Genomic DNA, 23,713 nt, shown 5'->3' with positions numbered 1-23,713 from the left:
CTTTGTTTTTACTGTAGTGTTTTAAGGTACTGGGCCAACTGCTGATTACGTCAGGTAACCATTTTAAGGTCTTGTTACTGGAGCTGAAATTGCCTGTTTTACAAGTTCTGTTGTTATTTGAATAAATGTGGAAGATTTAAAATTAGTAAGTCAGTCAATCTGTCCTAGCCTTCTTTCATTCTGTCCAGTACTGAGACAGTTGTACATCTTCATATACAAACAAGTCAGCTTTGTACGTGGGCACCTTCAGACCTCGTGCTTTTTTTCTGAGCGGAACTCGTGATAAGGAATTAGACGCGAAATTAGTTCTGGAAAGCTGTTACTTCATTGCTGGTATTACGAAATTCAAAAGATCATTGAAACAAGGGAAGTCTATCTAGAAGAGTCTTTCTGCGGTTGCCCATCTGTAAGAAAGGTGCGTGAGAGGGGGAGGGGAGGGGGCGGAGGGAGAAGAAGAAACAGTGAGCCAAATAACGATAAATATGTGGCGGATTTATAGAAGATGATTAAGGCAGAACCACCAAAAGTTGAACAATTATTCCCTCGCTATACGAGTTTCATAAAGTCATTGTTTAGTATAACACTTTTTGAGACGCTGATACCGAGTGATGTGATGCAGTACCACGACACTGGAGTCGCATTCGCGAGGTCTGGCGTTCAGATCCCAAATTAATTTTCCTCGTGGTTTCCCTAAATTTCTTAGGTAAAAGCCAGGACGATTCCTTCGATGATTTTCTTCTCCATTCCCGTCCACTCTTAACAAATGCTTCGTCTCCAATGACGTTGACGGCGGCGGGACCTAAAACTCTAACCTTCGTTTTTGTAACCAGTTACATATTTCCAAATATCATACTGTCACTTCTACTGATGATTTTATGCTTTTTCTCATGGTACTCGTCGAGAAAATGAGAAAACCAGAAGTGCATCTATATAACGTTCTAAGTTAAAAGCGTGGCGCAGTTAACGTGTTGTGCGACGGCGTCATTCCTGCCACGAGGTGAAAACGGATTGTTTAATTTTCCGTGTGGTAGGTTGTGGGTGGCTGTGATATGGATGTGTTCGTGGTACAGGCTCGCCAAGAACATAGAAATATTGAAAACTTAAATTCAAATTGGTATCCATATTACAACACAAGAGCACAGATTAATTCTTACGAAAAGAGGTAAAACAACAACCAACCACTATTGGTAATGCTATTTATCTAATATACTCTGATCAGCCAGAACATTGTGACCACCTACCTACTATAGATGTATACCCGTCCAGGCGACAGCGGTATCACCTGGCGGGGTGCACGGTGCATTTAGCATCAGTAAGCGTGCTGTCCGTATGTAGAATGGAGAAGGCGTGTGTGACCGAGGCCAGATTGTGATGACCCGGAAGCACGGCACGGGCACTTCGGAAACTGCACGACTCGTCGGATGATGTGGTCAGTGGCGAAACCAAGGTGAAACCACTTCCTATCGTCGTGGAGTTGGGCGGCCACCCCTCATCACAGATGTCAGACGTAATAAGTTAGACATACATGGGGAAAAAAGGACACTCGGTGAACTGTGACGAAACTAACATCAGATTTTAATGAGGGGCAGAGTACGATGTGTCTGAATACACAGTGTGCCGAACACTACCTAACGATGGGCCATCGCAGCCACCGACCCTTGTATGTGCCGATGTTAATACCACTCGCCACGACATCGGCAACTACCACTGAAATGGGCACGTGACCATCGGCTCTGGACGTCGGCGCAGTGACAGAGCGTTGCATGGTCTGATGAACCCCGGCATATCCTTCACCATACCTCGTCTTCCAGGGGAACAGCTTCTTGACTGCGGGACGGATACAAGTTGGGGCGACCCCATTATGCTCTGGGGCGCATTCACGTGGTCATCCATTGGTCCAAGGAGCTCGTGCAAGGCACCAGAACTGCCAAGGAGTATCGTACACTGGTTTCACACCATTTCATGACGATCATGTTTCCCTTGGCAGTGGCAGTTTTCGACAAACAAACAAAAAAAGCCATGTCTAAAGGCCAGGAGTGTGATGGAGGCGTTCGAGAAACACAGTGGCAAGTTCCATTTGTTGTGCTGGTCCCCCAGTTCGCCGGATCTGAACCCGATCGAACACATCTGGGAATTTACGGAAATTAAGTGACTTGTGCGTGCAGATGTGGTGCCAACTCCCTCCGGCAACCTAGCAAGGCCTCATTACTTCCATACCACGAGACGTCGCCGTTGTTATCCGTGACAGAGTTGGACATACCGGCTGTTAGTTAGGTGTCCATAATGTTCTGGCTGATCGGTGTATAAACATGAATATTTTTTTGTTCGTCTTCTGTGGCTCCTACAGCGTTAACCCGATTGTGATGAAATTTTGGTTAGGTTTCTCACGGAGTAAGAATCACCTAACTCTCATAAGTGGGGGGAGAGGTGAAAAGGAGGGCTGCAGCAATTCCAACCACATTTAGTAAATACGTGGGCCATTATTTGTGTAAAACTACTATGGAGCTGGTATACTCCTACCACCACTAAGGATGAAAGTAACGGTGAGAAGGCGTGACACGTAAAAATATTCGATGACGACCGATAACAGTATCAAACCTCAGTTTTCGGGGTCGCTAGACCCATTCGTGACATTAGCGATAAATCTGCATCCCTATGAGCAGGCATGTGTGTGAGGTTGGGGATGCCAAGTCAGCGACATGTCAATATATCTCTATAGCGACTGAAACAGTTTCTACCAACTTCGTACATGTATCATTGGGAAAAAATACTGTGGTTTTTAGGCACCCCTAGCATCCTTATGACTGAGGGTGGGAATCAAAATGGGTGACTTATAAGCATAACGCATGGAGCAATTTCAACCAACTTTGCTGTATACATGACTCGCTATTTGTATAAATATACTATGGGAATAAGATCCCCTAATATCCCAGGTGGGGATGTGAAAGAATGACATGAAAAAACATTCGTTCGTATTTCTTTTCTGTATTTAGTTGACTTGGAGTAGCTTAAAAGCATGAGACTCATTCAGTCTCTTTTCAAGTTGTTCAGTTCGTCAACCAGGCGGTCGCGAGAATGAGCACTGCATCGAGCCAACGATTTTATCACTTGGGCGAACCCGCGGGAAAAAATTGATGCCAAACGTCGTCGAAACGGCAATTCTCATCATTCACAACGACATGCCATTTGATTTCATGCGAATGGGGTTCCCCGTTCGTCTTCCATTCTTAGTGACTATCAACAACGCACAATATTAATCGCTTCAAGAGTATGGATTGAATCTGGAAAAATCCATGTTTTTCACATGGTCCGTTATAAGCCACATGGTCAACAATCGGACAGTCGAAAAATTTATTTGTTTTTGTGGAAGACGGAAAGCCCAAATATGTCGTGCATCCTAAAGCACTTAAATAAACTTTTTCAAATTTAATTTTACGCACACAATATAACTGTTTCATTTATTTTGTAAATGTAAATGTGCCTGCTTTTTATATGTGTGGTTACATGGAAAGAAAAAGAGGCATTGCAACGCATGTCAGGCACAGCCAGTTACGAATTAATATTACAGTTAACAATATCTTAATAAATTCCATTATTTACAGCTACTCGTTGCTGTTTTAACTTTCTGTAAGCATTAACATCGATTTTTCCACAGTAGCCGTGACACCATGTCAATTCTAGACAAATACGAGTAGATTACCAAAAACGGCAACACTTGGTGAGCCGTATTTTAAGAAATGAAGCACCATTTTACACACACACACACACACACACACACACACACACACACACACACACACACAATGTATGCATCTACAAGTGAAGCTGCAAATTATGAAAAGCAGAGACGTTTATTTTAAACAGAGTCTGAGAAGGGTGCCGTCGACATAGGACACTATATGGAGCGGCGATAAAATAATATGGAATTTATTGTAAGTGTAGTAGAAGGGTTGCATTTTTCTTAATGCATGATTACTTTTAAGGAAATAACTGCTGAAATCGTTTCAGTGTATCCGCAAAAAATGGAAATTAATTTTTAAAAGAATGACAAATACAATGAAGGTTGAATAAATTAAATGACCTGCTATCTGATCTTCTTTAGGAAAAAGTACACTGGTTGATTAACTGCTAGACAACGACAGGAGAGAATCAATTTATGATACGTGTCCCGTTTATTATATAAGACAAACTGGTAGGCTTTTAACGTCAGGTACAAGGAATATTTGTTGAGAAAGAGAGGCACTAATGTACAAAATTCCACTTTTACTGCTCATCTACTAATTTCCAGGCACAAACCGAAACGCGTTGTAGAAATCTCCGTTTTACATAGAGAAATGAAAGTTCATAGACTCGATGTACTCGAAGAGATGAATATTTTCAAGCATAATCTAAGAACGATGCCCTCATCCTCAATGAACAGTTACAACTACGTAACAAAAATTTTTTCAGTGGTTCTAATCGACTGCTCGCGGAATTTTGGTTTCTCTATTTTTTGCTATTTTAACCCTGCTTCTGGTTTCGAAACATTATTTTCTTATAATCTCATAGATATGTCCTGCTGAAGTTACCTTCATGCAAATCTTTTCTGGATTGTACAGCTATTTGTAAATTTTTTCTATATCATCCTGTCATTTACGCAATAGTAATTTCCGAAAAGCCTAACAGATGGCTCTGTTATACTTATTCTGCTTGACTACTGTGTATATTCAAAAAGACATTAAGTTCTCTTTAAATTTGTTTCTAAAATTAACTGTGTTTTTTTTTCATTTATTTCTGTTATAATGTTTAGAATGGACGCATGTTACTGTCCGCGCCAGATAGGCAGTTCAACTCGTGTTGTTTTCGTGGCAGCAATATAAGCCACTGAGCCGATCAGTCCGATACTGTTCCCAGCTAAGCACACGTGGCAAAGGGTAGAAAGTTTTATTTTACCTTTGACTTGAGCATAGCTGCTCCAGATTCAGACTACTGATTTTTAGCTATGTAATTTTACGTAAGTATCCTTTGTGCGCCATAAAAATTGTCATTTGGTTAACGTGTTTTTTGTCATACTTGAATTCTATGTATTATTTTATAGGATTTAGCAAAATGCCATTCTTATGAAGACAGCCCTATGAGGTGTCGAAACCTAGGTCAACGTACCTACCGTTTATGTGCAACCGGCTGGCTGCTTAATTCTAAGTTGAACCTAGTATACGGATACTGAGTAACAGCCTTGTTTAAAACTGAAAGGATAGAATATTACAGTTCATCGTATCCAAGCAATGCCGGAACTAGTCTATGCTGCAGGCTTAGAGTAACGCCCAATCTGGAAGGATAAATAGGGCTTCGGGTTCGTCGACGACGACATCATTAAAGACGGAGTAGCTCGGACTGTGGCAGCAAATCTGCTGTAACCTTTTCTTTTCTATCGAAACATCCTGACATTTGCCTAGAACAATTTCGGGAAACAATTAATTTCTAAACCGGGGTTGGCTGGACAGAGCCCAGTGTCCCAACATTGCGTCACCTTGCTAGGTGGGTTTTAATTCCAAGAATGATTAAAATTAAGTCAAGTATGGCACACGCAGCCGTTGCCTATCTGGCGAGCATTCGTTGCTCGGCATGTGTACGGATTAGACATTAAAATACTATTCTTGCTGAGCCTCTGGTTGTGGCGTTATTTATACCTATCTTGCTCGATTAGCATCAGGTAACGTGGAGATGCTTGTCTTCACACTGACGCGGAGAAAATTATTCTTGCTGCAGACTGGCATCTGGTGACGTGGTGAGCTTTTTTCAGGCTGGAGGAGGAAGTTATTTTCGCAATACGTCAATACAAGCTTGCCTGTGGTATGGTTGGTGGCTCAGTCCCGGGATGAGCCGATTGCGGGATTGACCCGACTTTCAGTAGAAATTTTGCAGCCTTGGCTTAAATTCTTCTCAATGTGACTGCGACAGTAAGAGGCCTAAAAGAACCAGCCATCCGCGGCTATGGTGTATTACTCTCCCTGTAGCCAAACAAATGGCAAACGTGGCGTATTTTACCTAATCCAGGGAATCCTCACTTCCATATCGCAAAGATTACAAAAGTGGGAGAATCTGGGTTGGTTGGATGTCGAAGGGTTCTACATGACGTCAGTGAAACATGCCAGAACGTTGTGATGCAAACAGCAGTAACTGGAGCTCCTGCCAAAAAGCAGCACAAACAAGAGATGTAGCCGGATTTCTGAGACATAAGTCAATAATAACAACATTTATTCATCCCTTGATCATTTTCCACAGTGATCAAGTCACTTTGACATGGATAGACATGAAAATAACGTCATATGTAAACACGTTTTTGTTTGAATTAAGAACAAATGTAATGAAAACCTTATCTTCTAATTCATATCTCAGCACTACAACAATCTTCTCTTCTCTCTCTCTCTCTCTCTCTCTCTCTCTCTCTCTCTCTCTCACACACACACACACACACACACACACACACACACACACACGCAACACTGACACCACTCCACACATGCCACTTCACGCTCGTAATTTCACTCAAGCAGTTACTATTTTTCACCAAACTCGCTGCAGTAGTTTTATAGGTGCCTAAGACAGATACTTCCGAACCGGGGCAAAAACTTGATAGCAGCGCCTCCTTTGTTACCGTTTGCTAGATAAAACGAAGTAGGCCTTTCTAATATTGCAGCGGTTGTAACACACGCCAAATAAGCGAGCCTGTTTTGGTGCAAATCGTCATTTTTATCTTCCTCATTTACGTAAATAAAACAATAGAATATAATTCACTAAGTACCAATATCAAATGCCTATTAGGCCTACTACATGCAAAAAGTTTTATGTTAGAAAGTTGCTTCATATTTCATTCATATGCTCCAGTTTCTCAAGCTGGGCGTTTAATCTTTCAACGCTCGTGACATTATAGAGATCGGAAAGTAGTACTAGTCGAAACTTTTATATAAATTTGGAATCGTCATTTTCTTCGATGTAACTTGTGTGATATCCCCATTTCTTCTCCTTCGTCATTCTAACAAGCAATCTTGTCATCAGCAATTTTACAGCTATTCCTGTCATTATCAAAACTTATTCTCCTGTCAGCCTTACTAACCCTGCCAGTGCAGGGAAGCTACGACGAAATGGCTGCAGGAAAAATGTGAAGATATCGAAAAAGATATGATTGTCAGAAGGACAGACTCAGCATACAGGAAAGTCAAAACAACCTTTGGTGACATTAAAAGCAACGGTGGTGACATTAAGAGTGCAACGGGAATTCCACTGTTAAATGCAGAGGAGAGAGCAGATAGGTGGAAAGAATACATTGAAAGCCTCTATGAGGGTGAAGTTTTGTCTGATGTGATAGAAGAAGAAACAGGAGTCGATTTAGAAGAGATAGGGGATCCAGTATTAGAATCGGAATTTAAAAGAGCTTTGGAGGACTTACGGTCAAATAAGGCAGAAGGGATAGATAACATTCCATCAGAATTTCTAAAATCATTGGGGGAAGTGGCAACAAAACGACTATTCACGTTGGTGTGTAGAATATACGGGTCTGGCGACATACCATCTGACTTTCGGAAAAGCATCATCCACACAATTCCGAAGACGGCAAGAGCTGACAAGTGCGAGAATTATCGCACAATCAGCTTAACAGCTCATGCATCGAAGCTGCTTACAAGAATAATATACAGAAGAATGGAAAAGAAAATTAAGAATGCGCTAGGTGACGATCAGTTTGGCTTTAGGAAAAGTAAAGGGACGAGAGAGGCAATTCTGACGTTACGGCTAATAATGGAAGCAAGGCTAAAGAAAAATCAAGACACGTTCATAGGATTTGTCGACCTGGAAAAAGCGCTCGACAATATAAAATGGTGCAAGCTGTTCCAGATTCTGAAAAAAGTAGGGGTAAGCTACAGGGAGAGACGGGTCATATACAATATGTACAACAACCAAGAGGGAATAATAAGAGTGGATGATCAAGAACGAACTGCTCGTATTAAGAAGGGTGTAAGACAAGGCTGTAGCTTTTCGCCCCTACTCTTCAATCTGTACATCGAGGAAGCAATGATGGAAATAAAAGAAAGGTTCAGGAGTGGAATTAAAGTACAAGGTGAAAAGACATCAATGATACGATTCGCTGATGACATTGCTATCCTGAGTGAAAGTGAAGAAGAATTAAATGATCTGCTGAATGGAATGAACAGTCTAATGAGTACACAGCATGGTTTGAGAGTAAATCGGAGAAAGACGAAGGTAATGAGAAGTAGTAGAAATGAGAACATCGAGAAACTTAACATCAGGATTGATGGTCACGAAGTCAATGAAGTTAAGGAATTCTGCTCCTAGGCAGTAAAATAACCAATGACGGACGGAGCAAGGAGGACATCAAAAGCAGACTCGCTATGGCAAAAAAGGCATTTCTGGCCAAGAGAAGTCTAGTAATATCAAATACCGGCCTTAATTTGAGGAAGAAATTTCTGAGGATGTACGTCTGGAGTACAGCATTGTATGATAGTGAAACATGGACTGTGGGAAAACCGGAACACAAGAGAATCGAAGCATTTGAGATGTGGTGCTAGAGACGAATGTTGAAAATTAGGTGGACTGATAAGGTAAGCAATGAGGAGGTTCTACGCAGAATCGGAGAGGAAAGGAATATGTGGAAAACACTGATAAGGAGAAGGGACAGGATGATAGGACATCTGCTAAGACATGAGGGAATGACTTCCATGGTACTAGAGGGAGCTGTAGAGGGCAAAAACTGTAGAGGAAGACAGAGATTGGAATACGTCCAGCAAATAATTGAGGACGTAGGTTGCAAGTGCTACTCTGAGATGAAGAGGTTAGCACAGGAAAGAAATTCGTGGCGGGCCGCATCAAACCAGTCAGTAGACTGATGACAAAAAAAAAAAAAAAAAAAAAAAAAAAAAAAAAAAAAAAAAAAAAATATGCGTGGTCTGTACAAGTGCCCCTTAGTAGTGTAGCGATCTGGCAAAAATGTTCTGTCAAAATTTCGTTTCCTTGGATACATTGATAAGATAATATATAATATTTCTTACCTGTTATTTCTGTTAGTCATTTATTTCCTCTCTGGTAGTCTGAATCTATGTATTTTGCTAATAATTATAACAACGCTTATCATTCTTTCACAAATCCAATCAACAACATAAACAAACAGATGCGACTGGGATTCCTCTGGCACAGACATCACGTAGACTATGCACGCATTCAAATATCAACTTCTGATTCTTTCAGATATCACTTTAGAATGTATTAAAATGCTCAAAAACCAACAGGGATGCGTTTCAAAATCATACGAACAATCTATAGACCAACGTGCTGTGGATGCTAGGAGCTCTGTGAAACAAGGTGCTCCAAGAATGTGAATTTGGCGCCCCCTGAAATTTCCGCCCAGGGCAGAAACCCCCGGTTTGCCTCTTCCCCCCCTATCCGGACCTGGCCTGAACCAATGAAAAGAGAAAAGTAGCGGTCGACATCTTCTGTATTTGGAATACGCAATATTCCTCATTTACACAAAAACTAATAGATGTTAGTATTTTTTTCAATTCTTTATCAAATATATCGGTTTTTGAGAGTATTGCCGCAGGCAATCCATTGTAGATTACGTTAGGCTTATCGAGCATACTTTTCTGATAAGTGGTCTTGCTATGAACTTCTCCGTAGAAACCAGACCTGTTCCTAGTCTCATAATTCTGAACTTTGCTGTTAAATGCTGAAAATTTTCTATATGACTGAAGGTAACACACTTTCATACACAGATAAATCCCTGAAAATAGAAAAAAAAACTTTATTCCTGCGTTGCACCATGTTGATAACGCCTTTCATTATTCGTATTCGTCGTTTTTTCTTTTTAAACGCGTTTCCCTAGAGTATCACACCGTACCGTTAATTCTTTGTAGGGTTTGCGTACAATGTACATAGTACTGTTTCAGTGGTTGGTTGGTTGGTTTGGGGAAGGAGACCAGACAGCGTGGTCATCGGTCTCATCGGATTAGGGAAGGATGGGGAAGGAAGTCGGCCGTGCCCTTTCAGAGGAGCCATCCCGGCATTTGCCTGGAGTGATTTAGGGAAATCACGGAAAACCTAAATCAGGATGGCCGGACGCGGGATTGAACCATCGTCCTTCCGAATGCGAGTCCAGTGTCTAACCACTGCGCCACCTCGCTCGGTCTGTTTCAGTGTTTCAGCATTCCATAAACCTGAGTACTTAAGTTTTTACTGAATGTTTTTGTTCTTGGGCAATCAGTGGGCACTTCTCCCTCATCTGCTTTTTTTATACATCTTTTTTTCCTTAAACAAGCTATAATTAAATGATACTGATGCTATCGTCTCGTATTGGCAATAGAGAGGTGCGAGTATCGTATTTTCACTCATCTTGCTCTGATTTCATTTACGTATTATTAACGGCGCTCCAATAGTTGTAGTCTCCTACCAAGACGCAAATCTTCCACGACCATTGCATTTGAATAAGGGATCTGAGCAATGTAGAGGAAATATCGACGCTGCCCCAACTGAAAAAGAGCCGGCCGGTGTGGCCGTGCGGTTCTAAGCGCTTCAGTTTGGAACCGCGTGACCGCTACGGTCGCAGGTTCGAATCCTGCTTCGGGCATGGATGCGTGTGATGTCCTTAGGTTAGTTAGGTTTAAGTAGTTCTAAGTTCTAGGGGACTGATGACCACAGAAGTTAAGTCCCATAGTGCTCAGAGCCATTTGAACCATTTTTTGAACTGAAAAAGAGCGCTCTTTTCACTCACCATACAGCGACCTCCGGTGAGCACCACTGTCATTCCTAGAATAAATTGTCACTTGAAACAGCTTGCCACTCCTTAACACAGTTGCATGTGATACTGCACGAAGTGCGTGGTACGTTCCAGTAGCAAGCTTCTCGGTATTATGGTATAGAGACAACGGGGACCAGCAGTTAATTGATGACTACAAGCAGTGCGTAACTGTAGTGCAGTAGTGAGGCTCGTGCGGGTGCGATCAGATAGCAACGATGCTCATATCGGCAAGACAGAAGTGGGGACTAGTTAATTCTGTCCTGTATGTGACCTCGCCGATGACAGGACGTAAAACCGTAATCTTCCGTTAAAACACTATCTGCTTAATACGAAGTAAAATATAACTTTAGTATGGATATCTACTTTCGGGAGACAATGTTTTGTCAACTGTTCTGTTCTAAAATCCAGCAGAAAACACAGTTCTGCTGTGGCACTAGGGAACTTGGTTGTGTGGGTAGCGATATGGTGCAGGACCCCATTAACAATACATGTTCCGTTACATTAACCGTAATATATTTATCAAAACAGCTGCGCAGTCTATAACTGAACAGTGACAGTTGAGGTTGGCGAAGTCTGAATTTAAGAAAACAGTTAAGACCAGAATCCAAAGACACTTCTCTGAACAGAAAACAAATATAGTCCTTAAAAAAATCAATAACATTTCTAAATATATCTGCAATTTTATTAGATATATTTATACTAATTTCGTAGAAAGAAGACAGTTTGTAGCACACTTGCGAGATGTGCCTTTGCTAAGATCGTGCTCCAAATTTCTCACTCGTTTTGCAGTGAAGTCCTTCCAACATTTTTATTACAATATACAGTTTTCTTCATACCAGTAGACGTTAAAAAAAAGATGCACTACATTACATCGCTTTGTTAAGAAAACGTTTACTTTCATCCCCTCTACTATTTCAGAAAACTAGAAATAGTCATGATACACCTTGTATAATGTTCTACTAAAATCAGAATCGTTTGTAATGTAGGAAGACACGAAACAATAGTAAATCGTGCCTCCAGTTTCCCGCTGCGGCTTTGAAGCAACTGACACACCAATAAGATGAATCGTAAATGAGTGTGTACAGCATAAATATGCCACAAAAGAATGCTAGCACCATGACGCTTTCATGAAGTAGGAAACTGAGAGAATAATAATAAAAATTGATTTGAAAAGTAGTGATGAAGACAGTTATCCGGAACCGAAGATCGCGACAGCTAGGGAATTGGTTCAAATGGCTCTGAGCACTATGGGACTGAACTGCTGAGGTCATTAGTCCCCTAGAACTTAGAACTAGTTAAACCTAACTAACCTAAGAACATCACAAACATCCATGCCCGAGGCAGGATTCGAACCTGCGACCGTAGCGGTCTTGCGGTTCCAGACTGCAGCGCCTTTAACCGCACGGCTACTTCGGCCGGCAGCTAGGGAATTGAACAACAGCTTGACCGAGATTTACATAGTAAGAGAGAGAACTGATACGACTGACTAACTTGCAAGTACGACTTCAGATGTTACTCGATAACGAATTATTGTAAAATATATGTTCACTTTCAGAATGAGATTTTCACTCTGCAGCGGAGTGTGCGCTGATATGAAACTTCCTGGCAGATTAAAACTGTGTGCCCGACCGAGACTCGAACTCGGGACCTTTGCCTTTCGCGGGCAAGTGCTCTACCAACTGAGCTACCGAAGCACGACTCACGCCCGGTACTCACAGCTTTACTTCTGCCAGTACCTCGTCTCCTACCTTCCAAACTTTACAGAAGCTCTCCTGCGAACCTTGCAGAACTAGCACTCCTGAAAGAAAGGATATTGCGGAGACATGGCTTAGCCACAGCCTGGGGGATGTTTCCAGAATGAGATTTTCACTCTGCAGCGGAGTGTGCGCTGATATGAAACTTCCTGGCAGATTAAAACTGTGTGCCCGACCGAGACTCGAACTCGGGACCTTTGCCTTTCGCGGGCAAGTGCTCTACCAACTGAGCTACCGAAGCACGACTCACGCCCGGTACTCACAGCTTTACTTCTGCCAGTACCTCGTCTCCTACCTTCCAAACTTTACAGAAGCTCTCCTGCGAACCTTGCAGAACTAGCACTCCTGAAAGAAAGGATATTGCGGAGACATGGCTTAGCCACAGCCTGGGGGATGTTTCCAGAATGAGATTTTCACTCTGCAGCGGAGTGTGCGCTGATATGAAACTTCCTGGCAGATTAAAACTGTGTGCCCGACCGAGACTCGAACTCGGGACCTTTGCCTTTCGCGGGCAAGTGCTCTACCAACTGAGCTACCGAAGCACGACTCACGCCCGGTACTCACAGCTTCTTTCAGGAGTGCTAGTTCTGCAAGGTTCGCAGGAGAGCTTCTGTAAAGTTTGGAAGGTAGGAGACGATGTACTGGCAGAAGTAAAGCTGTGAGTACCGGGCGTGAGTCGTGCTTCGGTAGCTCAGTTGGTAGAGCACTTGCCCGCGAAAGGCAAAGGTCCCGAGTTCGAGTCTCGGTCGGGCACACAGTTTTAATCTGCCAGGAAGTTTCATATCAGCGCACACTCCGCTGCAGAGTGAAAATCTCATTCTGGAAACATCCCCCAGGCTGTGGCTAAGCCATGTCTCCGCAATATCCTTTCTTTCAGGAGTGCTAGTTCTGCAAGGTTCGCAGGAGAGCTTCTGTAAAGTTTGGAAGGTAGGAGACGAGGTACTGGCAGAAGTAAAGCTGTGAGTACCGGTCGTGAGTCGTGCTTCGGTAGCTCAGTTGGTAGAGCACTTGCCCGCGAAAGGCAAAGGTCCCGAGTTCGAGTCTCGGTCGGGCACACAGTTTTAATCTGCCAGGAAGTTTCATATGTTCACTTTATTTATTTTTATTTTTTAAATTGGTCTTAGCTACTTTCAGTTCACTTTAAAACAAAAGGCTTTGTATTATATTGATTTGAATATTGACGAAATGTCTGGTGCCTGTAACGCTGTTATATAGTGTGTTCTATCCCCGCTCGACAAAGGCGTGGCTACGCATTTTAGTAGACACACGTCAGCGCGCTCATATGAACTCGTAAACCACTATTAGTCGTGCAATCAGTAGCATAACATAACCTACTGGCCTATACATTTAAAAATCGTTTTGGGAGCCTTTCGTTCAACAAATGTTTCAATCATAGCACCAGTTGCCAAATTACGGTATATTCAGTCGCCTAGGCCCCCAAATCTGTGAGATGATTCATAGTTGATTTGAGACATTCTGATCATTATCCAGAGTGCTGAATGAATTTTCTCCTTCAGATATAGTCAGTAGAAGAGCGGAAAAGACGCGAATACCGACACATACATTCGGAAATAAGTTTGAAATTTTAAGCTCGTGCTTCTTATTCAAGAGGTCTAATGTTTTCAAAGTAAAGTACTCAAAAATCTGAAGTATTAATTGCTTTCAAATATTTCATTACTGTTTCTAGACCTGTTGTGACATCATTATTGTAGTCATTGATAAATAACTTTCATGGTCAGCGACCTGATTATCAGTCATCTTTGAGTCCATAAAAACCCAAATGATTAATCTAAAATCACTGTTTCGTATCGTGCTTTCAAGTTAGGTGCTAGGTTGTCAAAAATGACATACAAATATCTTGAACAAATCCTCTAAATTCACATCTGTCTCGACTGCCATTACTTCCCGGCCGTTGTCTGTTGTGAGAGAATTGGGATTGCGAGTTTGGGCTGCCAGTCAGTTGGAACGCGTCTGGAGTGCAGTCCGGACCTGCCAGTCGGGGAGTTGCAATGCGGCACTAGTGCAGTCGGGTTGGAGCAGCAGTGAGGTCTACGTCGACATGGCTCGCCCGACCATTGCCGCCACGCATCGCTTGAGCCGGGCCGCGGTCTTGGTGGATCGGCGGTCGGTCGTCCTACCGGACGACGCGTTTTGGCTCGCCGATCGATCGTGAGTCGGCTGTGTGTGTGTGCATCGACTCCCGATTTGTCTTCGTGTGTGCTTAGTTACTGTTGCGTATAGTTCAGGTCTTCGTGCAAGTGTTTGTCAGGTTGTGTGTGTAGTTGGCGTTAGTTTCACTGACGACTGTTTTAAACGTTGTTGGCGTACTGCCTGTGAAAGGTCGGTCGTCTCATCGGTCGACGTGTAACTGGTTCTCCGAGGGCTTCTGGGCCCCTTCAGCTACCATCTTGAGGAACTTGAGTCGGTCCTTTCCTGGTGCAGGGATGTCGTTTAGCCAGTGGGTGTGTTTCCTCTGCATGGCTGGGTCCGAGCCAGTGTGTTTCGGCCGTCGTGTGCCTGCAAGTAAGTGGTAGATGCACCAGCAGTTCAGTCGCGACGGAGCAGCGGTCGCGGACGGACCAGCACGGAGTCGGTCGGTTGCTGCGGACCAGGGAAGTTATCTCCGCGCGGTGCAGTCGGCTGGGTCCGCTGCGCAGTGTCGGAGCGTGTGTGGAGCTGTCCGATCGCTATGAGCTTCGTGGTTCACCGACCCAGGACGTCAAAGTTGAGTAGTGGTTTCAACTACCCAAGACACGTCCATTCATGTTGTGTGGTTCGATACATATTTCATTATGGATAATCACGTTCGTAACTTTTGTGTTCGAGTTCTCATGTACTGATTGATGGGAAGCAAGTCGTTGTCGGTCGGTCGGTCCGTGGCTGTCTCCTGGTTGGGTTCTGACGGATCAAGTGTAGTTAGGCTCACCACCTGTCTCGCCTAAGTGAACTTGGAGGCTTCTGAGTGCCACCGGTATTTAATTATCTGTTTTCAGCTACTTAAAATTTAAGGCTTATGGTTATTTTTTTCTTTTTTCTTAAAATTTTGCAAAATTAATTATTAAATTTATCTTTCGAGCTTAAACATTAGGGCCTTCTGCCTTTAAAAAATTATGGATATATTTTAAAATTTGGTAGCTTAATTGTGGCCTTCAGCCATTGGTATTGCACCTTGCATATGTTTGTTCTATCGCCTTTGCCTTGAGGCTTTCCACTTAGCAGTGATATGTTTTTTGTTTTTATTTTATTTGCCTCTTTAATTCCGTTTTTATCTTGTTGCTTTTTAAGATTCCTTGCTTTTAAACATTGTGGCCTTCTGCCTTTAAAAGTCTATGGCAATTTATTCTAAAATTTTGAAACTAAATTATGGCCTTCAGCCACTTGCATTGCATATATTTGTTCTATCTACTTTGCTGTGATGTTTGTTTTTTAATTATTCATTGCTATCATAATTAGATTTTTATCTTGTTGATTTAATAAGATTTCTTGCTTGGAGTCCTTCAGCCGTGAAAGAGTTGCATTCGGTAGAGATCCGGCTATGTGCCGCTTTGGTTGTAAAAGTGTTATTAAATTACAATTAGAAGGCGAAACTGATCCCAACCTATTTGGACATTTCCACAATCCTAATTACCTGTTCTACCCAGCGGGTTTAGCGGGCGTATCAGGTGCACCAGCAGATCAGGTCAGACAATAACGCAGACGATTTTCTTCATGCAATAAATGCCCTCCTCCAGAAGTTCAGTTTTCCAATTCGTATTGAGTTGCACTGGCTGGTTATAATTAAACTGACGGTCTTCAGAGTCCTGCAGTGCGGGCTGTATTCATCGCAGGACGCTGAAACATCTTAGGTATTTTCATTAACTGGTGCGCTCGTGTAGTACGCTTAAAAAAAAAAAATTAACTTTCTGCCATCAGGTGAAAATATGCCGCTGTGAACTCTCAGAATATGTTGTCCGTGCAGGAAAATGGAAGAAGGAACTGTTGTACGTATGATAATGACGGTTCTGGCACGCGTATTAGGATTTGGTCACAAGTAACAACATGTGTTCAATTTGGTCTCGCGACTTAGCAACATGCTGCACCGTAACACAGCATGGTCGATAGTTGCTCGCAGCATATCTGGTGTAATCAGAGCGATATATATGCTATCCTTCAAATCAGAAGGAATTCGGATACATTCCTGATAGACACAGTCTTTCAGATATTCCCACAACCAGACGTGATTTTGGTCACGGAATCTGGAAGACCACACACCTTGAAATTGCCTGGGGATGACATGGTCACTACCAAAGATTTCTCGAAGCAAGCAAGCGACGTGTGCTGTTACCTCGTCTCACACGAAAATAGTGTTGTGGACATGGTTGCATTCTTGCAAAGCTGTACACCTAATAGACCCACGAGGTGTCATTTCCTTGAAGAAAAATGGGCCAAAAATGAAGCAGCCTGTGAAACCACTCCATAGAGTCACGTAAGCTTAGTGCAGTGGATGTTTCTGCACAACATATGCGATAGTTAATTGCATTCACGGTACCGTGCAGAATAAAATTTACCTAATCTGTCCAAGGAATATTCCCCAGTTACATGTCATATATTTCTATGCATGGCAAAAAGGAAGGGCAAAGTCACAGCTTTGTGGCCTGTCTTGGGGCTTCGTTTGGTGTACCTTCTGAATCTTGTTGGGATACCAGTGTAAAATGCACTGTAAAATGTTTGGAACTGTTGACATGGGGAGAGAGAATTCGCGTGACGCAGCTCAAGCAGTGGCTGCAGAATATGAGGCATCTGCTGCACGGTCAGCTACAGCATCTTCATCAACAATTGAACCACGTAAGTCCCCTGTTTCTTTAAATTTCTTGATCATATTATTGAGCCCGTTTATTGACACAGTGTCTCTTCGCAGCTGTTTCTGTCAACGATATTCACTCAATGCAACGCTGGTATTGCTGCCGTTCTAATAAAACGACTGTACCAGCAGTTCGCGATCTTCGTTCTCAGCAACCATTGCGTTTCGTACGCAAAACGTCAGTCATTTCAACCCCTTACAACAACAGTCACTTTACAAAAGAAATTCACGCTCGTCGCCATGCGACAAACAGCATACCATGTCAAAACAGGTAATACACTACTGGCCATTAAAATTGCTACACCAAGAAGAAATGCAGATGATAAACGGGTATTCATTGGACAAATATATTATACTAGAACTGACATTACATTTTCACGCAATTTGGGTGCAGAGATCCTGAGAAATCAGCACCCAGAACAACCACCTCTGGCCGTAATAACGGCCTTGATACGCTTGGGCATTAAGTCAAACAGACCTTGGATGGCGTGTGCAGGTACAGCTGTCGATGCAGCTTCAACACGACACCACAGTTCATCAAGAGTAGTGACTGGTGAATTGTGACGAGTCAGTTGCTCGGCCACCATTGACCAGACGTTTTCAATTGGTGAGAGATCTGGAGAATGTGCTGACCAGGGCAGCAGTCGAACATTTCCTGTATCCAAAAAGGCCCGTACAGGGCATGCAACATGCGGTCGTGCATTATCCTGCTGAAATGTGGGGTTTCGCAGGGATCGAATGAAGGGTAGAGCCACGGAGCGTAACACATCTGAAATGTAACGTCCACTGTTCAAAGTGCCGTCAATGCGAACAAGAGGTGACCGAGACGTGTAACCAATGGCACCCCATACCATCACGCCGGGTGATACGCCAGTATGGCGATGACGAATACACGCTTCTAATGTGCGTTCACCGCGATGTCGCCAAACACGGATGCGACCATCATGATGCTGTAAACAGAACCTGGATTCATCCGAAAAAATGACGTTTTGCCATTCGTGCACCCGGGTTCGTCGTTCAGTACACCATCGCAGACGCCCCTGTCTGTGATGCAGTGTCAGGAGTAACCGCAGCCATGGTCTCCGAGCTGATAGTCTATGCCGCTGCAAACGTCGTCGAGCTGTTCGTGCAGATGGTTGTTGTCTTGCAAACGTCCCCAACTGTTGACTCAGAGATCGAGACGTGGCTGCACGATCCGTTACAGATAAGATGCCTGTCATCTCGACTGTTAGTGATACGAGGCCGTTGGGATCCAGCACGGCGGTCCGTATTACCCTCCTGAACCCAGCGATTCCATATTCTGCTAACAGTCATTGGATCTCGAGCAACGCGAGCAGCGATGTCGCGATACGATAAACCGCAATCGCGATAGGCTACAATCCGACCTTTATCAAAGTCGGAAACGTGATGGTACGCATTTCTCCTCCTTACACGATGCATCACAACAACGTTTCACCAGGCAACGCAGGTCAACTGCTATTTGTGTATGAGAAATCGGTTGGAAACTTTCCTCGTGTCAGCACGTTGTAGGTGTCACCACAGACGCCAACCTTGTGTGAATGCTCTGAAAAGCTAATCATTTGCATATCACAGCATCTTCTTCATGTCGGTTAAATTTCGCGTCTGCAGCACGTCATCTTCGTAGTGTAGCAATTTTAATGGCCAGTAGTGTATTTCACATCCCGACTGCTTACAGCCCCATACTTCCACCTAGTGACAGAAAATGGAGCTACTGTTTTTCAGCATACTATGCGAGTGTACTAATTAGTAAACATACCTACGATGTTTCAGCATCCTGCGCTGTGTATAGCCCTTACTGCAGCACTCGGAATACAGTTACTTTAATTATAGCCACCCAGTATATTTTGATGCTTTCATATTGCTGACTTTCTTACTGAAACACTGATGATTACGATATCAAAGTGATTAAATCGCATTTAAATTGTTACTCTGTAGTGAGCCCCTTATGACGAAATAGAAAATATCCCTCAGACAACCTCCGAAATTATGCCACTGGAGCTCGATTTCACTGTGTATTTGTGGGGCCGCTGTGTGGAAGATCCGATCGCCGGCAATTGCGCTGCCCTGGGTACACCGCCGCGACATTCCGCGGACCCAAACGATCACTCAAATGAGGACTTTCCTCCAGGCCGCCTGGACAGACTCCGAAATTATGTCAGTGGAGATGGAGTCCAACCTGAACGCGAAGGCACACAGCACTTACGACCCTGATATGTAGTAGAGATTACTTTCATTTGGGTAGTAAGTACATACAAATTTTTAGAAGATGTGATTAGAAGTGTGGTGTACAAATGTAGCGTCGTGTTTAGTTACAATACGTCGATTAAACATCCATTCTTTTGTTACTCCGATTGGATGGTATTGCATTAAAGGTCAGTGAAACACCACCTTCTAACCATGAATAGTAATGTGGAAAAGCTGCTTGCTGCTATATAATAAGATATAATAGTTAACTAACTACATGTTGTAATTACACTCCTGGAAATTGAAATAAGAACACCGTGAATTCATTGTCCCAGGAAGGGGAAACTTTATTGACACATTCCTGGGGTCAGATACATCACATAATCACACTGACAGAACCACAGGCACATAGACACAGGCAACAGAGCATGCACAATGTCGGCACTAGTACAGTGTATATCCACCTTTCGCAGCAATGCAGGCTGCTATTCTCCCATGGAGACGATCGTAGAGATGCTGGATGTAGTCCTGTGGAACGGCTTGCCATGCCATTTCCACCTGGCGCCTCAGTTGGACCAGCGTTCGTGCTGGACGTGCAGACCGCGTGAGACGACGCTTCATCCAGTCCCAAACATGCTCAATGGGGGACAGATCCGGAGATCTTGCTGGCCAGGGTAGTTGACTTACACCTTCTAGAGCACGTTAGGTGGCACGGGATACATGCGGACGTGCATTGTCCTGTTGGAACAGCAAGTTCCCTTGCCGGTCTACGAATGGTAGAACGATGGGTTCGATGACGGTTTGGATGTACCGTGCACTATTCAGTGTCCCCTCGACGATCACCAGTGGTGTACGGCCAGTGTAGGAGATCGCTCCCCACACCATGATGCCGGGTGTTGGCCCTGTGTGCCTCGGTCGTATGCAGTCCTGATTGTGGCGCTCACCTGCACGGCGCCAAACACGCATACGACCATCATTGGCACCAAGGCAGAAGCGACTCTCATCGCTGAAGACGACACGTCTCCATTCGTCCCTCCATTCACGCCTGTCGCGACACCACTGGAGGCGGGCTGCACGATGTTGGGGCGTGAGCGGAAGACGGCCTAACGGTGTGCGGGACCGTAGCCCAGTTTCATGGAGACGGTTGCGAATGGTCCTCGCCGATACCCCAGGAGCAACAGTGTCCCTAATTTGCTGGGAAGTGGCGGTGCGGTCCCCTACGGCACTGCGTAGGATCCTACGGTCTTGGCGTGCATCCGTGCGTCGCTGCGGTCCGGTCCCAGGTCGACGGGCACGTGCACCTTCCGCCGACCACTGGCGACAACATCGATGTACTGTGGAGACCTCACGCCCCACGTGTTGAGCAATTCGGCGGTACGTCCACCCGGCCTCCCGCATGCCCACTATACGCCCTCGCTCAAAGTCCGTCAACTGCACATACGGTTCACGTCTACGCTGTCGCGGCATGCTACCAGTGTTAAAGACTGCGATGGAGCTCCGTATGCCACGGCAAACTGGCTGACACTGACGGCGGCGGTGCACAAATGCTGCGCAGCTAGCGCCATTCGACGGCCAACACCGCGGTTCCTGGTGTGTCCGCTGTGCCGTGCGTGTGATCATTGCTTGTACAGCCCTCTCGCAGTGTCCGGAGCAAGTATGGTGGGTCTGACACACCGGTGTCAATGCGTTCTTTTTTCCATTTCCAGGAGTGTATTTCAGTTTATGTTGTGATCTTTCGATTATTTACAACCTTAGAATGTCTTGTATCTACATGTAATGACATTAGCTTGCCAATTAGTCTATCCAGCATTGCAAGCTCCTCCATAAAAAAAAACACGTATGGAGCATTTGCAGAGCACTGCATTACCACTCAGGATCCTAGAGATGACTAATTCCTAGTGAACGAAATACGGCTTTTACACAGCTTTAGCGTTTAATATACCATCCAGATACGTAGCTATCATTTACATCCCACCTCTACATGGAACTGATGATCTCGCTGCTTAATCCCTTAACCCTCCAACCTACCAATGAACCAACACAGTCATAAATTCAACAGCATGTGGCACGAATATTGGAAGAATATTTGCAGTGTGAGCACAGTGCCCTGGCTTTATAACAGACTGCTGTACAGGGAAAATAAGCAGAAGCTACTGGCTCTTTGAAATGTCGGCCCGAACCTTATCATTACGTCACATTAGCGAAAATTATCCATTCCAGCTGCTCTTGTCAAACAATTTGACAAGCACAAATCGATCTAGTGTCTGGTCCAGCATTTCGGTATTAACCGATTCTTCATATAAATTACAACGAACGAAAGCTGTCTGTCCAAGCTGCTTGCAAGTATGCCAGATGCGACAGTGAAATATTATGGTTCAGATGTTCTCTAGGAAGAAAATACGCTTATCTGGGCACTTCAAGAAGTCAATAAGATGAGTGCAGAATCGTAAATAGTGTCAGTCAGTGTTATGGAGTTCAAGTAGGTTACAGCTGAACTTCCCACTTTAGCAGACGAATGGTCATTAAGTGAAGTTATTCTTTCGGTTTTAGTTTTTCCAAATGACGTTTCAGCTGCTAGATGTATTCTTATAACACCAGTGGGCGCATTCTAGAACACATCACATCATACATCCTATAGGTTTCGTCGCATAGAAGCATATGGCTTGTAGTACATTGTTAATGTTGCTTATCTGTATAGAGTCAATAACAGTAATTATAAACCTTACTCAGGGAATACGAATATCAGAGCACTTTGAAAAGCATCAAAGAAGACGTGGAGCTAATTAATTATTAGATTGCAGGTTGATGGCAAACCCTCAAGGTCAGAACACTAGAGCGATCAGTGATGTTAAATATCAGAAGTCACAATGTTGTTCCATGTGGGCGAAAACTGCTGATGGAGGCTTCTGTATGTGGAAAGAAGTTGCCGAAGAAGTGAAGAGGTGCTAATCATTAACAGCTAATTATTATCGTATACTGTCATTATCGATATGAAAGTCGTTTCATACACGCCTGCCGAATGGGAACTTGAGCGGGTAATTCTTACATAAAGCTGAAAAAAACCTTATGATGTGGTCCAGAACACCCAAATGTCAATGTCCTTTTTTGTGTTAAGCGTAAAGAAGGAGTCTGAGGAATCCTAAAAGCATCCTAATTGTAACTAATCATTTTTATTTGAAACATTATAAGTCTTTAGTCGATGAATATTTAACTAATAAAATACTATGTGTGAAACTGGGCAGCGAATAAAACATATTTCAATGTACATAAACGATTTAGGAGATACGGTCAGCAGCACTATGATTGTTCAGTGACAGTGCTAATACGTAAACGAAGGTATCATTACTGGACATTTATAATAAATTGCAGAAAACTGAGACTAAAGCTCGATAATGGATATAACATAGAGAAAGAACCCGATAATATGTAACTATATGATTACTAGTGAATATCATAAAAGTATTTAGAGATACCATTAAATGGAACTATCACATAAAATCACTATTAGAAGAGGAGAATGGAAGTTTTCTGAGAAAAAGCACTACATCTGTAAAGGAAATGGCATAGAAGACGCTAGTGCCACCATTTCTGGATTATTGTTCCAGTGTTTGGAGTCCTTATCAATAAGGCGTAACAACAGACATCGAAATTAAGACACACTACTACGATCTTAACAGATCGATACAGCCCCTTAAGAAAGCGTAACAGAAATTCACAGGCAGCTTAAATGGTATTCCTTGGAAGAAAGGCAATATAGTTCTTGTGAAAACCTGCTGACTAAATTTAGAGGACCAGTGTTTAAGGAAGACTGTGTCATCATCAAATATCTCTTGTATGGGTCACAAGATAAGAGTGAGTACGGTCGATAATTTCTCCTTCATTTAACTCACAAATGTAATGGGCTGGGTGAAGTAATAAGCAATGTGAATAAATTTCTTCTCTAGAACGTAATTTCTTCATGCGTTGGGTACAGATTTGGTCCTGCGATCACCTGTAGCTCTCAGGGTATCTGCTGCCATTATGCTGCTAATAATAAGCCGTAAAATTTAACAGACTTTGAACAAGAGCAAACAGTAGACAGTTGTCACAAATCTACTAGAGGTCTATAGTGATACTGCGTCACATGTT

This window comes from Schistocerca americana, chromosome 5 (genome assembly GCF_021461395.2).
Source record: "Schistocerca americana isolate TAMUIC-IGC-003095 chromosome 5, iqSchAmer2.1, whole genome shotgun sequence".
NCBI lineage: Eukaryota > Metazoa > Arthropoda > Insecta > Orthoptera > Acrididae > Schistocerca > Schistocerca americana.
This window is presented reverse-complemented; position numbering follows the sequence as displayed.